Genomic DNA, 16,976 nt, shown 5'->3' with positions numbered 1-16,976 from the left:
AAATCCGGGGACTTAGACACTTTTTCAAATTCAAGACCATCATAGGACTGGGACAAACCTGCCAAGCCGATACAACAGAGATGCGTTGCTATGGCCCAAACATTCAGTGGGAAATCTCAGAAAAGGTGTTTGACATTGTGGCGACCTCTTTGGTTGCAGCTTTCAGCCTGACCCTCGTGGAAGGTCCCAGCTCTAAAAAGGTACCTAAGTATAAACATAGAAATCCTGACTAGACAAAGGCACCAAAGGTATCCAGCCAATAATGTTACCCTCAATGGGTGCAACATTATACATTTCTCCCATTTGGAGATTTCCTGCCAACAACCAGCAACTTCCCAGCAACCACGTCCAATGTGATGACGATTTTAGATTTCCATTTTTGAGACTCAGTTCCATCGTAAAACCTTCACGTGAGGTGAACTTGGCTCCTGTATCCAACTTGGGCTCCATTGTGTTCAACCTCCAATTGTACCTAGGCACTGGTCTATTGCAACCACAGTTGGTGCCTAATGCTTTATTTCAAAGTGTTAACATTTATGTCTCTTGTTCCTCTTATTTGATTTTCATCATGTTGGTGTAATTTTATTTACTACAATTTACTCTATTTTTCTAATTTGGAATTTGTATCATGTTGTGTTTTGGATTTATTGCTGTTTTGGTACTGCATAAATACTTTGCATGTTGCATATTTTGCCCTTCTGCTGTGTGCTATAGCTACCAGAGGGTTGACCTCAGGTTAATTTTTTAACTTTGAGGCACATGGTCAAGACTGATTTGCATGTGGCCATGTCTGAACTGGGGTGGCTTGGTGAGCAAAATAACGATGGATTAAACCCAGATCTGTGACTGGGGGTGAATGTTTTGCATTGTGCAGAATTCCGTCCATCATCTTGTGTATTTTGGTGTTCACCCTATGTGGGAAGGGTATGCCCAGACGTGGGTCCCTTGCTCACTAGGCCACTGGATTCAAGCTATCCTGGCTGAAGACGGCTGATAGCCAGAAACCGGTCCTAGGATGCTTGATTCAGGTCCAGGAAAGACGTGGCTTGGCAGTTCGGGATGGACTGTTCCCATGAGGCACAGGGTCAAGACTGATTTGCATATGGCCATGTCTGAAATGGGGTGGCTTGGTGAGCAAAATAACGATGGATTAAACCCAGATCTGTGACTGGGGAGGAATGTTTTGCCATTGTGCAACATTCCGTCCATCATCTTGTGTATTTAACTTTGAGGGTCCACCCTGACAAGGAATGAGAATATTACTCAAGGTCTGTAATCACCCTCCATGATTATTTACCAACTTCTTACACTTAGGGCCTCATTTATGAGGCTGTGCGTGTGTTTTACGCTTCCGATGCGTCACTTTTTGTGACGCATCGGCGGCGTAAAACATGCGTCGTGTTGCGCACTATTTATAAAGTGACGCATCTAAGCAGATGTGTCACTTTGTAAACCCCTGCGCTACATTTTACCTGCGTCAGGTATAATGTATGCAAAGGGGGCATTCACACGCAAAAAGCCTCGTAATAGTGACGCAGTGAAATCTATGAGATTTCACTGCGTCACTTTTAGGATGCTGTTGCGTCAAAATCTTGCACCTGCCTCACAGCAGGCGTAAGACTGATGCAAGCCCTTTCACATGGGGCTTTCCCCATGGGAAAGGAAGCATTGCTGGAGTTGCGTCACTTTTGTGACACACCCCAGCAATGCGTGACTTTTGCGCTTACAGATACGTCAGAAATACTGACGTATCTGTAACTCCTTGCGACATGATGCGTCATATTATAAATATGACGCATCAATCATGTCGCAGGGAGAGCGCAGTGAAAAGTGACGCATCGCTGTTTTCACGCAGCGATGCGTCACTTTCATAAATAAGGCCCCTAGTATCAAACATTCGGACTTTTGTTAGCACCAGACGTGGACGTCTGAGCAACAAAACATTTGGCCCCACTCCTTATTCTTAAACAAATTAAGCACTCCACAGATATATATATATATATATATCTTGCATTGAATTACCTGTCACCATCTAACATAAGGAAAAGGCGAACTCTCAGGATACCAATTCACACTCATTCCCTTTCTTGAGAAAGGCTCCATGCACTGCGGAAACCTGTTGACCTCGGAAGCTGTTAATAAAGAGGGTCATGAAAAAATAGAACGCAACACATCATCCTTTAGTGGCAAAGGGAGAGAGACATACATATTTGTTCCATGTGTGAAATGTATCTTGTGTAGGCAGGAATCCGGTGTTCAATTGCCAGTATCCCCACTTCATCAAATTGACTGATCTCATACAAATCACTTGATTTTACTAACCTCATATTGATCGAATATCAAGTCAGAGAGCACATAGCATTCAGTTTAAGATGCGTGCTCTACATAAACCTCTTATGTTCATGGTTTGAGAAAAAAGTTGCTCCGCATACAGTAACCATAACCATATTGCCACTTAAATGTACATTGCATATGACAAGCTGACAACTCTTAGTTCACTTGTGACATTGGATTGAGGGCAGGAAAAGATTATATTTAAAAATTGTTATTTTTCATAGACATCTATGAAGTAATACAGCCTAATGCACTAATGTTAAAAAGGAGCATTATTTTTAACTTGACCAAGTCTTTGTATTTTTACTTGATATTGGCACATACATTGTTGGCCTGGCTCATGTTTGAGTTTTACAGACAAACAGAGCCTTCGCTTGAGTTTGGCTCATTTCATTTCTCTCTGACCCCACAGTGTAGCACAAGAAGTGTTTTGATGACAACAAAATGCGAACCACACAGTTTTATTTATTTCGGAGTATTATAATGCGCTATGTGTAAGCTTGCAAATACTTCGGAGCACAGAACGGGAATGAAAACATTGGCCACTCCGAGAATAAAGCGAAGTAGAGGGTGATACATAATATCAAGCAGTGCTTCATTTGTAAAAATATTAAGTGCCAGGGCCGTCGTCAGGAGTCCTCTTCCGCTTGTACTGCCAATTGCCACTCTCAGTGCTGCCAATTACAGTGACAACACTACTAATAACCATCACACCCTTTCAAGTGTGACAATTTTGACTATTCCAGTCACCCAAATCAATAAGAATGGCTTTGGAGGCAGGTATTAGTTATTTTAATAAAAATTGGTTGTGCTCGTTTCTAAATTAGACCAACAGCGCCACCATGCCCCACACTGTCAAGTGTTGTTTGGACAATTAAGTGGGGTGCTGAGCACAGGAAACCCCAGGCTCCAATTAAGTACTGATATTAGGCAGGGTAGAATCCCTTAGCTGATGATCTGCAGTCCAGTGGGGGACAGGGGAAGTTCCCTAGAAAACGAGTCTGAATAGTTCAATTTTCAGGGTCTTCCTAAAATGCAAGTATTTGGGTTTGGATCTCAAGGACAGTGCTCTCAAGATGTACATCCGACGTAGGGGGCTTGCAGGAGAGAGACGGCGTGGAGGAGGAGGGCAGCCTAGGGACACCCCAGTACAGGTAAGTGTGTTTATTTCTTTTTAAATTAATGTTTAAATATTTATTATTAGGGGGAGGAGGGTGGTGGAGTGGAGCGGAGTTCCACAGAGTTTTTTCCAAACTCCGTGGACCTACGCGTAGTGGCATTACGCCAGCTCTGCCCGGGGTTAGTTTATACATCTGTTTGATATATATTGACGGCAATATGCCCCTGTTCCCCCAATTATTTGGTGAACTAATTTCCCAACTAGTCATTAACCATGCCAGGATTATCATCCTTGGTGACTTCAACTACTGGCCCTCTGACACACATGAGAGTGCCAGCTCTGTTGAGTTCACGGACTATCTACTGGACATGAATTGTATCCAACATGTACATGAAGCTACCCATGCCAAAGGGCATTTCTCGGACCAAGTCTGTACTTCTAATATGGAAATCACACCTCACCTAGTCTCTCCATGCACTTGGTCTGACCATTATTGTATCACTTTCAGCATGGCCTACATTCCTCCCAATGGGCCGCCCCTGGCGGGCAATTTCCTGGCCAGAAACTGGAAACAGGCTAATATGGGCCACTTCTGCTCATTCTTAACAGCCACCTCTCCCATCGAACAGGCCCCCATATGTCTTCAGGCCTCTAACCTTGATCATTGGCTAGAATCAGCCAGTGACAAGGTTGCCCCTTTTAAGAATATCAATCTCAAACGCCCCCACGACGCCCAACGCTGGTTTTCCGACGACTTAAAAAGATAAAAACTGGCACTTAGACAAGCAGAGCGCCGATGGCGGCGAGCCTATACACTCGAGGAGAGAGTAATGTATGTAGCCTTGCTTAAAAATTATAAAGATTCCATCCTTCAGACCAAAACTGCTTACTTCTCCACGAAAATCACCAATTCATCCACGAAAGCCAAAGACATTTTTGCAATAGTCGATGAGCTTGCGCAACCTGACAGAGTGATCGTGAAATCTGTTCCGTCACAAATACTATGTGACTTACTGAATTAATTTTTCATCGACAAAATAACCACTGTCATGAATTACATCCCCACCCCCACTGCTCCTTCCACTCTCCCTGCACCTTGCAAAACCCCCTCATGCTTGAACAAATTCCCCTGATCTCCAGAGAAGAGTTTTTAACTCTTCTAAAAAAGGTGGGATCTGGTTCCACCAATGACTGCTGCCCCACCCCACATCTTGAAAGAGGTCTTTCTTACCTGCCCTGACCTGCCACTTTCACTTCTCAACAACTCCCTTAAATCAGGCATCGCTCCGGATTCCTTTAAAAGTGCCGTAATTATTCCTATATTGAAAAAACTCAACGCCGATCCTTCGGTGCTGAGCAATTTCCGTCCAATTTCCCTGCTCCCCTATCTTGGCAAGATACTAGAGGCTCACGTTACAAACTGCCTCAGCTCATTCATTGAGCATTCCCAGTTTCTTGACCCTCGGCAGGCGGGTTTCAGGCCAGCACACTCCACGGAGTCAGTCATCTTGGCAGTCATGGATGAGCTTAGGAGAGGAGCAGATAAAAACATCACCCAGGCCCTGGTGCTTCTTGATCTGTCGGCTGCTTTTGACACGGTCGATCATGAACTTCTGATCGACCATGTTGGAAATGCCGGCATCCAGGGTCTGGCCCTTAAGTGGATCTCCTCCTTTCTACATAAGCGCTTCCAGGCTGTCCGCCTGGCCAACTTCTCGGCAGGAAAAATCAGACTGACCTGTGGGGTCCCCCAGGGCTTTGCTTTATCGCCTCTCTTGTTCAACCTATATATGCAACCCTTGATCGTGTCTCTACGCAACGGTCCAGCCACAACCTTTAATTATGCCAACTACCTCCAGTTGGTGTTCAACATTGATTCTTCTAACACCTCTGTCACCAATTTTCAAACCACCATGACCTCCATCAGCGAATGGATGTATACAAACCAACTGAAACTTAATCCCGACAAAATGGAGCTCATACTGACTGGAGGCGCTGCCAACTCCTGGAACTCCAGCTTTTGGCCTTCACTTCTGGGCAATCCTCCTCGTCCAGCGGATTCTGTAAAAAGTCTTGGGGTTATTATCTGCAGCGACTTGTCTCTGAAATCACAGATCAATGCAGTGGTATCCTCCTGCTTCTTTCACTTTCGCAGAATTCGGAAGATCTGCAGGTTCCTGACCACCGAGGCTCCTACCCTTGTCACCTTGGCCCTGGTTATTTCTTGCATTGATTATTTGAATGCACTCTACGTTGGCATTCCAGCATACCAGCTTCATCGCCTCCAGCTCGTACAAAACCAAGCAGCCAGGCTCATCTTCCAACAGCCCAAGCATCAACACGTTAGACCCCTGATGAGGATCCTTCATTGGCTCCCGGTAGCTAAACGCTGTTTATTCAAACTGGGCTGTACTATCTTTAAAGCCCTCGCTGGCCGGAGCCATGCCTTCATCTCCTCCAGGATCCACCAATATGTTCCCTCACGCGAACTCCGTTCCTCCCACCTTAACCTCCTCACTAACCCCACCTTTAAACGCAAAAAACATGGTGGCCTCAGGTTTTCCTATTCGGCCCCCCACATTTGGAACTCCCTCCCTACTGAGCTGAGATCGGTAACTGACTATACTCAATTCAGAACTCATCTTAAAATTCCCTTGTTTTCACAAGCCTATCAATAAAAATCTCGTAACCCCCCTGCCGCCGTCCTACCGTTCCTAGCGCCATGAAACTGTCTGGTGTAAATGCGCTCTACAAATAATTTTAACATAACATAAATAGCAATGAGGGAAGCAGGATAGGTAATTTAGTTCCAGGTTGATGAACTGTGATTCAAATAGTCTGGTGCCTAATCCCAACCTACTTATAAACCAACATTGTGTGATCTTCAGCTACTTATTTTATAATACTCTTCCTTAGTTCTATTATTTCCTAAACTGTTGCAGTCTGGGACATCAAATAGAGGATTATGTTATAATGTAATATTGTAGGCAAAATATCCTGGGCAAAATATCCTGCGCAAAACTGTTGAAAGATATGTGCATATAGGTAAATAAATTATTCTTAACTCCACATCTACAACCCTTGAAGATATATATATAAATACATATATCGCCAGTAGGTAATCATAGTTTGGACCTTGTTTCTATTAAAAAAAGTTTTTTCTTTTGCCAATAACTTTGGCGCTGGTTGACAGATCTTCACGAAATTTTCAAAATGAATGGGGTGCACCGGTCAGGTCCGGTCTTGAATGTTTTGGGGTGATTTGTCAAGCGGGCCAAGAAAAAAGGGGGGTCCCAAAACACGTTTTCCCCATAGGAATGTTAGACAAAGCTACGACCCGAACTATTGATCGGAATTACACCAAATTTGGCAAAAAGGTAGGGCTTGGTTCAAAAAGAGCGCCTCATTTTAAGACCCCCAATGATCCATCTCTAGACACACACATTGAGGAGGAGGCATGGGTACTACATTTCGAAAATATTTTTACTTCACACCCAGGCACAAAAATTTTTAATGCACCAATGCAGGAGTTAAGCCAAGCTCCCCTATCTTTTTCACTTGCTGAAGTTAAAGGAGGGCTGTACTCATGTAGTTCAGGAAAGGCCCCAGGACCTGAAAGAGTCCCAATAGACTTCTTCCAGGATAACCAAGATTTATGGATCCCATTTCTAACAAACGTCTTAAATAGTCTAGTACTGGGAGCTCCCCCCATGGTGGTCTACAGGGGTGATAGTACCTATCTACAAAAAAGGGGACAGGGCAGACCCAAAAAACTACAGACTGATTTCCCTGCTGGATACAACATCAAAGCTAATGGGCCGCCTTCTCCTTTCCCATTTAGAGGACTGGGGAAGAGAAAATAAGATCTTGATCCAGGCCCAGTATGGCTTCCAGCAGAGAAGGGGGACTGTAGATCAGTGTCTAAACTTAGCACTGATAATAGAAAAGTATACCAGACTGAAGGAGGGCAAATTATACTTGGCCTTCATGGACCTCAGCGCAGCATTCTATTGCATGGCCCATGATAAGCTATGGTCCATAATGGAGACGATGGGGATTGAACCTGCCATATTAAATTTTATCAGGCAATCATATGCAAATGCAAAAGCATCAGGGTGCTACACCAAAAATGAAGACTGTACACGTTCTTTCAGAATCTCCCGGGGTTTAAGGCAGGGTTGTGTATTGGCCCCCCTTCTCATTTCCCTATACACAAACTGGGTACAAAAGGCATTGACAGTGGCTACTAGGGATGTCCCCCTTTTCGATAATCAAATGCTACCTTTATTGGCTTACGCAGATGATGCGGTTTTAATCACCAGAACAGGGATTGGGTTACAAAGGTTGATTACTGCATACGTCTCCTTTATTTATTTATTTATAGCATTTATTGAGTGCACTGTTACCCATGGGTGTCCTGGCGCTATGTGAAATCTATCCAAGGGTCCAGCCGATGTCATGATACTTAGTAAACTATTCCCTAAACAGACAAGTTTTTAAAGCCTTTCGAAAGGTAAGGAGTCTCGGTATACCTCTAAGCCTATGGGGAAGCTTGTTCCAGGCTTTAGCTGCATTTGTCACAAAGCTTTTTACACCCCAAGTGGCCTTTCTAACAAATGGCACATACACCAGTTTGGCATCAGATGAGCGTAGTAATCTACTTGGCGTGTACCAATAAAGTTGTTCTTTTAAGTAGGCGGACCCTACTCCATAAAGAGCCTTATGGACCAAACACATCGCTTTGAACATAGTGCGCTTCCTGAGTGGCAGCCAGTGGAGTCTTCGAATCTCTTCCGCATTTGGCGCATATTTAGCAATGCCCAGCAGCAGTCTAGCAGCTGCGTTCTGTAAGAGTTGCGACTTCTGGAATGAACCTTCCTGAATATTGAAGTACAAACTGTTACAGTAATCCAGCCTCGACATAGTGAGAGCTGTGATCACTGTTTTACGACATTCGATCGGTTGCAGTGGCAGAATTTTCTTGCAAGACCTAAGGGCGAAAGATGTGGCGGAAGCCACTGAATTAACCTGGTCTTTGAAATTAAGTTTCTGATCTATCCACACCCCAAGGTTTTTTACCTTCCTGTTGGGTGCGGAAAGAGGACCCAGAGTGTCTGGCCACCATTCCGGTGTCCAGAAATTGGGATCATTCCCAAAACATACCACCTCCGTCTTACTGGAGTTTAACCTAAGGCAGTTTTGGGCCATCCATGACCCCACTGCGTTCATACAATCTTCAAAACGGACTGCCGTACTTTTTAATTCACCTGGAAGAAGAGACACCACTATTTGGGTATCATCTGCATAACTAGTCAGACTAAACCCAAAGGACTGAATAAGGGGTGCGAGGGAGGACACATAAATATTAAATAGTGTCGGACTCAGTGAGGACCCCTGAGGGACCCCACATGGTAATGAAAAAGGTTTGGATACAAATTCCCCCAACGCCACCTGCTGCAATCGGTTAGACAAAAATGATCTTAAGAGTCTCCAGGCCGAGCCCTGTATCCTGATCTCCTGCAGCCGGTCCATCAGCAAAACGTGATGGACCGTATTGAATGCTGCAGAGAGTTCTAACAGGACCAGGGCCGCCTTGCCACCACGATCCAGAATAGTCCTTATCTCTTCTGTAGATTTCAAAAGGGCAGCTTCGGTACTGTGGCCCCCTCAAAAGCCATATTGTGTTTGGTCCAGGGCTTGAGTGGACTCCAGAAATTGCCTAAGCTCCATATTTAGATTTTTCTCAGTAATTTTAGCAGGTACCATTAGTCTAGATATAGGTCTATAATTGTTTGGGTCTTTTGTATCAAGATTAGGTTTCTTCAGAAGGGTCAAAATAGAGTTTTTTTTCCAATCTAACGGGAAGTATCCCTCTGGGTATATTAAATTAAAAATAGGTGTCAGAACTTGAGATACTGGCACAGCAGCTAGCTTTAATAAAGCAATCGAACAAGGGTCCGAAGGGGATCCAGATTTCACCTGACTGAGAAGTTTACAAGTTTCTATGGCTGACGGTAGAACAAATTTGTCCAAAACCCCCTTCATCTCTATCTGTCGATCAACAGTTTGATTTGCCATGTTCTTAGCTATAGCATTGGAAAAGACAGAAAAAATAGCATCCACTTTCTCAAAAAAGAATCTAGCCAGTTTTTCACATAATTCCTGACTAGGCATGGCTGTGATCGTAATTGGATTTGCCAGGCTAGTAACTGTATTAAACAGTTCCCTCGCTAAATTTTTTGCTCTATTAATCCTCATGGAGAAAAATAGAAGTTTAGCCTGGTGAACCTGCTTTATATAGGTGGAAAGAGTACATTTATACTTCTTCTTGTCGGTATCCTTATAGTCTATTCTCCACTTTCTCTCTAGATGTTTACATATCAATGTTTGTTCCCTGAGTACCTGTGAATACCATGGGGCGGATGGCTGCAGTCTGGTGGGATAGAAATTTTTTTTAGGGGCCAGCACATTCCCTGCTGTTTCTAACCAGCTAGAGAAGAAGCGCGTTGCATCTTCTAGGTTAGGGGGGGCACGCCTATGGTCTTATTAAGGATATCACACAGATCCTCAGCCACTACTTTATTCCATGCTCTTTTCACCAGCTTCTTTTTTACAACTGGCTTCTGCGAAAGATGCTCTGGAACAGAGAGATTAAATAGCACCGCTTTGTGGTCTGACCACGGAAGTGCAGTAATCTTGGTGATTCTCTTCTTTATGGATTCTCTTCAGTTAAAAGTGAACCAATCCAAGTCGTTCGTATTAATAGCAGGGGCTACAAAGAAAGAAAAGGCACTGCACTTTTGTGCAGGGGTGCAAAAAATCGAGATAGTCAACTCGTTTCCCTATCTGGGCATCCTCTTTGACAAAGATTTGTTGTGGGAAAAATGTATGGAAGGAAGAAAGATGGTGATGAAGAGGGGTATCATTTCCCTAAAATGTTTTGCTAGAAAATTGGGGGCTACACCACTAACACCGATAAAAAAACATCTATCAGGCTAGAGTTAAAGCAGCGGCGACCTATAGTTCTGGGGTGTGGGGTATGGCAGCAATGACACCACTACAAACTATTGAAAATGCATTCTTTAAATCTGTAGTGGGCTTACCCTCCTCCTTCTGAAATGGTATCTTACACTTCGAACTGGACATACCTTATATTTCAGACTATATCCAGTTAGCCCCACTCCTCCTCTGGCATTCAATTTGGAGGCAAGATACAATTCCATTGAACCAGTCAATACTAAGGAGCTGTTTGGCAATGGACAAATGGAAGAGGTCTCGGTGGCACAACTATGTAGAGTCACGGCTAAGGGAGATTGGTCTCCATGAGCTCTTTAAAGACCCCTAGCCTGTAAGAAGGTTTCCAAACAGAGAGTGAGTGACATGTTTATGTCGATGACCAAGTACAAATGAAGGGTACAACAAAATGAGAAATATGCAGCCCAGGCATAAAGCCTCAACCCACCTTTAACTGGAGGAGATTTTTCCTACTTAACCAATGTAAATAGGATGCAACATACATTTATATTATTAAGGTTTCATACTAACTTGATACCTTTAATGATAGGCTATCCGGAAAAAACATATAAACACGCTGACTTAATTTGTGCCCCTGTGACAATTTTCTCCTCAAACAGAAATGCATATATTCCTATTCTGCAGCCTATACGAGAGGGAAAGAAATGTCTACCTCAAACCAATTTTAAAGAAAATGATTTTTAAGCAGTGGCATTATATTTTCTGAAAACACTTCCCGACTCTCTGGCTTGCTATTCAGTTGCGTCATTCCTGTGGGCTTGCATGAGGAAGAGGAAAGGGTCAGCATGTAGGCCATTAAGTATGTAAAAATTATAACCTAAGTACCCAGACAGAGTTAGCACATGAAAAGGCTCATTTCTCCTTTTTATTATTTTATGCATTTTCGTCTTTATCTTAGAAATTGTGATGAATTATTTGTATCTCTTTTTTAAAAATAGAATTATAAAATTTAAAAAAACAAAGCACGGGTTCCCACGCTTCGTTATCTGATAGCCCCCAGGTGGGCCAGGTCTCGGGGGCAATGCTTATTTATGTAGCGGGGGCCCGCTGGGAACCCAGCAGCCCGGGGGACCGCCAACTTCCTGGGGCTTATATTGAAAATGTGTGGGGGGCTTCTGCCCCCCACGCTGCCCTGGGGACTGCCACCTCCCAGGGGCAATCCTTATTAATGTGCGGGGGGCCTCACGGGCCGCCACCTCCCCGGGGCTTAAAATAAATAAAATGAAGCGTGGGGGGGGCTCCTGCCCCCCCACACTTCCCCAGGGACCACCACCTCCCAGGGGCACTCTTTAATTAAATGCGGGGGTCCGTTGCAGACCCCAAGCCCACCACCTCCCTGGGGCTTTAAACAGTAAGGGAAGGGGCCACGCGGCCTCCCTCCAAGAGCCCTTGATGGCCTTGGAGACCGCCACCCCCCAGGGCCGGCTCCTGCAATGTCCCAGGGTACTTATCCCCGGGATATTGCTGTTTGCTACGGCAGGGCGGGACCTGTCATTGCAAACTCTGCTTTACTTTATTGAAGCTAGCAGGATTGCTTTTGCACAAGGGAAGCTGCATGTCAGCAGCTCCCCTTGTGCAAAAGCAATGCCGGCTCCCGCAGGAGGTGGGGAGCCTGCAGGCCCGTGGGGGCATTGGAGCTCCCCTCCACGGTCCCCAACGGAGAGGCCAGGCCCCAGGGGATGGAGTCCCTGGGGCCAGAAGTGGCCCAGGGGAGATGAGCCGTGTGGACCTCCTCCTCGCAAATTAAAGAAAATAATAATAAAAGAGGAGGCAAGTCCCTGGGGGATGGGGTCCCCGAGGCCAATAGTTGCCCAGGGAAGGAGGGTCACGCTGACCCCTTCCCGTTTGAAGAAAAAAAAATATGAAAAACAAAGAGGCAATGCCTAGGGGGATGGAGTCCCTGGGGCCAGAAATTGCCCCAAACAGGGGGTCACGCGGCTCCCCTCCTCACAAAGTAAAAAAAAAAAAAAAAAGGAGGCCAGGCCCCGGGGAATGGGTTCCCCAGGTCCAATAGTGGCCCAGAGAAGGGGGGGCACATTGCCCCTTCACAATTTTTTTAAAAACAAAATAACATGCTCAGGCCCTGGGGGATGGGGTCCCAAGGGCCCAAAAATATTTAAGGGAAGGGGGCCACACAGCCCCCCTTACAAATAAAAGAAAAAAGGCAGCATCTCCCTGAGGCCGGTCTCCTCCCTGCAGCACTCTTCAAACGCACCCCCTTGTGCGTTCTAAATTGGGGAATTAAGTCTGAGGATCCGTCTGGGCCAACTAGACTACCAGGTACCCCCAGTACGAGCCACACAGCTGGATTGCAGAGAGGTTGTCCGAGGCCACGCCCCTTTTTACATCACTTTGCAAACACGACTCATGGTGCACTGCTGGTGGGGCGATGACGTCCTCTTGTGTCCTGAGGATCTTAGGACACAGGTGGACTTTATCCCCCGAGCAGCAGTAGACCAAAAAGCGCGTTTAAAAAATGGTGAAAAAAGGGGGCATGACCTCGGACCACATCTCTGCAATACAGCTGTGTGGTGCTTACTGGAGGTACCTGGTGGGCTAGTTGACCCCCAGCCAGGCCCAGACTGGTCACTCCAGGCACCGGGCAATCCCCCGGTAGACTGGATGGGGTAGGGGCCGGTTTTATGACAGGGGGCCGGTTCTGTTGTTGGGGCCGATTTGGACCGACCGTCCCCAACAACAGAACACAGTGCTTACATTAAGCCTGTCTGAATGAGACCTGGTGTAAGCAGGAGAAGGATTCTCTGCTGCGGTGCTCCGACACGTGTACAGGCAGGCTACTAGGCTATCAGCAACCGCCCGCCGCCCTACTCATAATTTATTTTTAAAAAACTGCACACCACCTGACCTATCACGCTGCGCACGTCTACAACATCATCATGGTCGGATGACGTGACGTGACTCTGAGGCGACCTGTAGGCGGAAGCAAGCAGAGGGTGTCTAAAGGACCGTGACCCCCACAGCCCCCATATACAGCAGCAGACAGCGCTGGCAATCTTGTGAGTATGTGAGGTGGCGAGGAGCAATTTGTAGAGCTGTTGCTTAATTTTAGGCCAACAGTCAAATGCACAGGCTGCCACTAATAGCCGGGGTGTGTGTTGGCGGAGGACTGAGGCTACAGTTATAAGGTGTTGAAGGGTCACCGAAGGCATAGTGTGGCAATGCATTGTAGGGAAAGCAACCAGCAACTGACTGCGAGGGCTAGATAGGCATGTCATGAAGGTGCAGACATGACTGTGGGTGGCTCTCTAATATGAGGCTGAAAATCTGTACATGTGACGTCGAGCTTGTAGAATGCAGAGATTTGTAAGTACAGTGCACCCCATCTCATTTTTTGCCAAAGCACACTCACAAGTTCACAATTATAGGTCCAGAACCTCCACAGTCAACCTTTGATACGGATCATTGGTCAAGTCACTTGTGCATACATAAAAAACATTGGGGACCACCACATCTCGCATTACTTATACTGGATAAATAGATACGAGCTATTGCAGACTCAATACTCTTGTTGGTACATTGAGCTTGTTCACAGTATCTGCCTAATAATCTAACATGCCAATTTACCATAGAAATATGTGTCCGTATAATTGTTTCTGATTTATAATTTTTCTTAAAATTAATGTAACAATAATTGAAGTGGAAAATCCTGGATTGACTAAATCGAATCTAATTCTAGACTCTGTTTTTGTAGCGTACATTATTTATAGCTGTAATTCATAAGGTGTCTCTCCAAAGACTTTGTTTGCTGTGTGTCAATTGTACAGGGAGGAGGTGGTGGCTGGACTGGCCTACTCCTCACCCTCTCTTTCCTCCTTTCGTTTATTAGTTTCACTGTGAAATGGATCCAAAAACGAAAAATACTTTTGCTGCAAATGTTGTCTTTTTCTGACTTTATTCTATTCCAAAGTACAGCCTCAGGAGTGAGAGAAATAAAAGGTTCAACTATGAAAAATAAATAAATAACTAAATAAAGCAAGACAGTATTCACAAAGCTGCCAGATTGATTTTATTCACACCCAAACACGTTAGCGCCACTATACAGAGTTTGCCAGTGAAGTGCTACTTTTGTTTTATCTTTTCTTTGAATCAATCAATCAATCAAACAATTTGTATAGCGCGCTACTCATCCGGAAGGGTCTCAAGGCGCTGGGAGGGGGGGTCCGTTACTTCTCGAAAAGCCAGGTCTTGAGTTGCTTCCTGAAGGGAAGATGGTCGCGGGTCATCCGTAGGTGGATGGGGAGGGAGTTCCATGTCATGGCCGCCAGGTAGGAGAAGGATCTTCCTCCGGCGGTGGCTCTGCGAATGCGTGGTACTGTGGTGAGGGCGAGGCTGGTCGATCACAGCTGGCGGGTGGGCGTGTAGAAAGTGAGGAGGTTGTTGAGGTACTTGGGGCCCAGGTTGAGGAGAGTCTTGTGTGCGTGGGTGAGGAGGGGAACATCGTTTACGACGCAACTTTTAGCACGCAGTGCTATTACAACGCGGTTTTTAAATCGCATTCTATTACAACGCATGACTCTGGGGGGCGCTCAAGGATAGTGAATACTTTTAATTTACTTTTAATTTACTATCCAACACCTTCCCTAGTGTCAACGGGGACTGGTGTTGGAATAGTAAATTAAAATATTCACTATCCAACACCCCTTTCTGTTATGCGTTGTAAAAGAATGCGTTATAAAAACCGCGTTGTTACAGCATGCGTGCTAAAAGCATGCGTTGTAACAACGTACATCCGGGTGAGGAGTCTGAACGTGATCTTCTTGCTGACGGGGAGCCAGTGCAGGTCTCTAAGGTGGACGGAGATGTGGTTGTGGCGGGGAATGTCCAGGATGAGTCGTGCGGAGGCGTTCTGTATGCTCTGGAGTCTTTTCTGTAGTTTGGCAGTGGTTCCCGCGTAGAGGGTGTTCCCGTAGTCTAGTCGGCTTGTGACGAGTGCCTGGGTGACCGTCTTCCTGGTTTCGATGGGGATCCATCGGAAGATCTTACGGAGCATGCGCAAGGTGTTGAAGCAGGATGACGAGACGGTGTTGAGTTGTCTGGTCATCGAGAGGGAGGAGTCCAGGATGAAGCCCAGGTTTCGTGCGTGGTCCGTTGGGTTGGGGGTGGTGCCTAGGGCAGGGGGCCACCAGGAGTCATCCCAGGCGGAGGGGGATGATCCCAGGATGAGGACTTCCGTCTTTTCTGAGTTCAGTTTCAGGCGGCGACGTCTTTCATTCCTTCGTGTAGGTTGACTCTTGCGGTGGCGGGGTCGTTGGTGAGGGAGAGGATCAGCTGGGTGTCGTCGGCGTAGGAGATGATATTGAGGTTGTGTTGGCGTGCGATGGCTGCGAGGGGGCTCATGTAGATGTTGAAGAGAGTGGGGCTGAGTGAGGATCCTTGTGGTACGCCGCAGATGACTTCGGTGGCCTCGGATCTGAACGGGGGGAGGCGGACTCTCTGGGTTCTCCCGGCAAGGAATGAGATGATCCATTCCAGTGCCTTCTCTTGGATTCCGATGTTGCTGAGGCGCTGTATTAGGGTGCGGTGGCAGACAGTGTTGAACGCTGCAGAGAGGTCCAGGAAGATGAGGGCAGCTGTTTCCCCGTTGTCGAGCAGGGATCTGATGTCGTCGGTAGCTGCAATGAGGGCGGTCTCCGTGCTGTGGTTGGCTCAGAAACCGGACTGTGAGGGGTCGAGGGATCCGTTTCTCTCGAGGAAGGCGGCGAGCTGTTTGTTGACAGTCTTCTCGATGACTTTGGCAGGAAAAGGGAGGAGCAAGATGGGGCGGAAGTTCTTGAGATCGGTGGGGTCCACTGTCGGTTTCTTCAGGAGGGCGCTGAGCTCGGCAACCTTCCAGCTTTCCGGGAAGGTGGTGGTGTTGAAGGAGATGTTGATGATGTCCCGGACTTGGGGTGCGATGATGGAGTCGGCCTTGTTGAAGATGTGGTGGGGGCAGGAGTCGGTTGGGGATCCGGAGTGGATGGTGTTCATCGTGCGGGTGGTGTCTTCGGTGCTGACTGAGGTCCAAGCGCAGAGGGTGGTGGTGGGGGGCGTTGGTTCGGTGGTGGGGTGCGAAGTTGGTGCGCCGAAGCTGTTGTGTATGTCGGCGATCTTGCGGTGGAAGAAGGAGACGAGTGAGTCGCAGAGGTCTTGTGAGGGAGTGATGTCGTTGTTTCCGGCGCTGGGGTTGGAGAGCTCTTTGACGATGCTGAAGAGTTCCTTGCTATTGTGGGTGTTGTTGTCCAGTCGTTCTTTGAATGTTGTCCTTTTTGTGGGGCGGATCAGCTGGTGGTGTGTGCGGGTGGCGTTCTTGAGGGCAGTCATGTTTTCTGTGGTCTGGTCATGGCGCCAGGCTTTTTCAAGGGTGCAGCCGTTTTTCTTGGATGTTTTGAGTTCGTTGGTGAACCACGAGGCTTTCTTGCTGCCGGGTCTGCTGGGAGGGTTCTTCAGTGATGCGAGGTCGTCGGCGCAGTTGGTGAGCCACTGAGTG

This window comes from Lissotriton helveticus, chromosome 4_1 (assembly GCF_964261635.1).
Source record: "Lissotriton helveticus chromosome 4_1, aLisHel1.1, whole genome shotgun sequence".
Lineage (NCBI taxonomy): Eukaryota > Metazoa > Chordata > Amphibia > Caudata > Salamandridae > Lissotriton > Lissotriton helveticus.
This window is presented reverse-complemented; position numbering follows the sequence as displayed.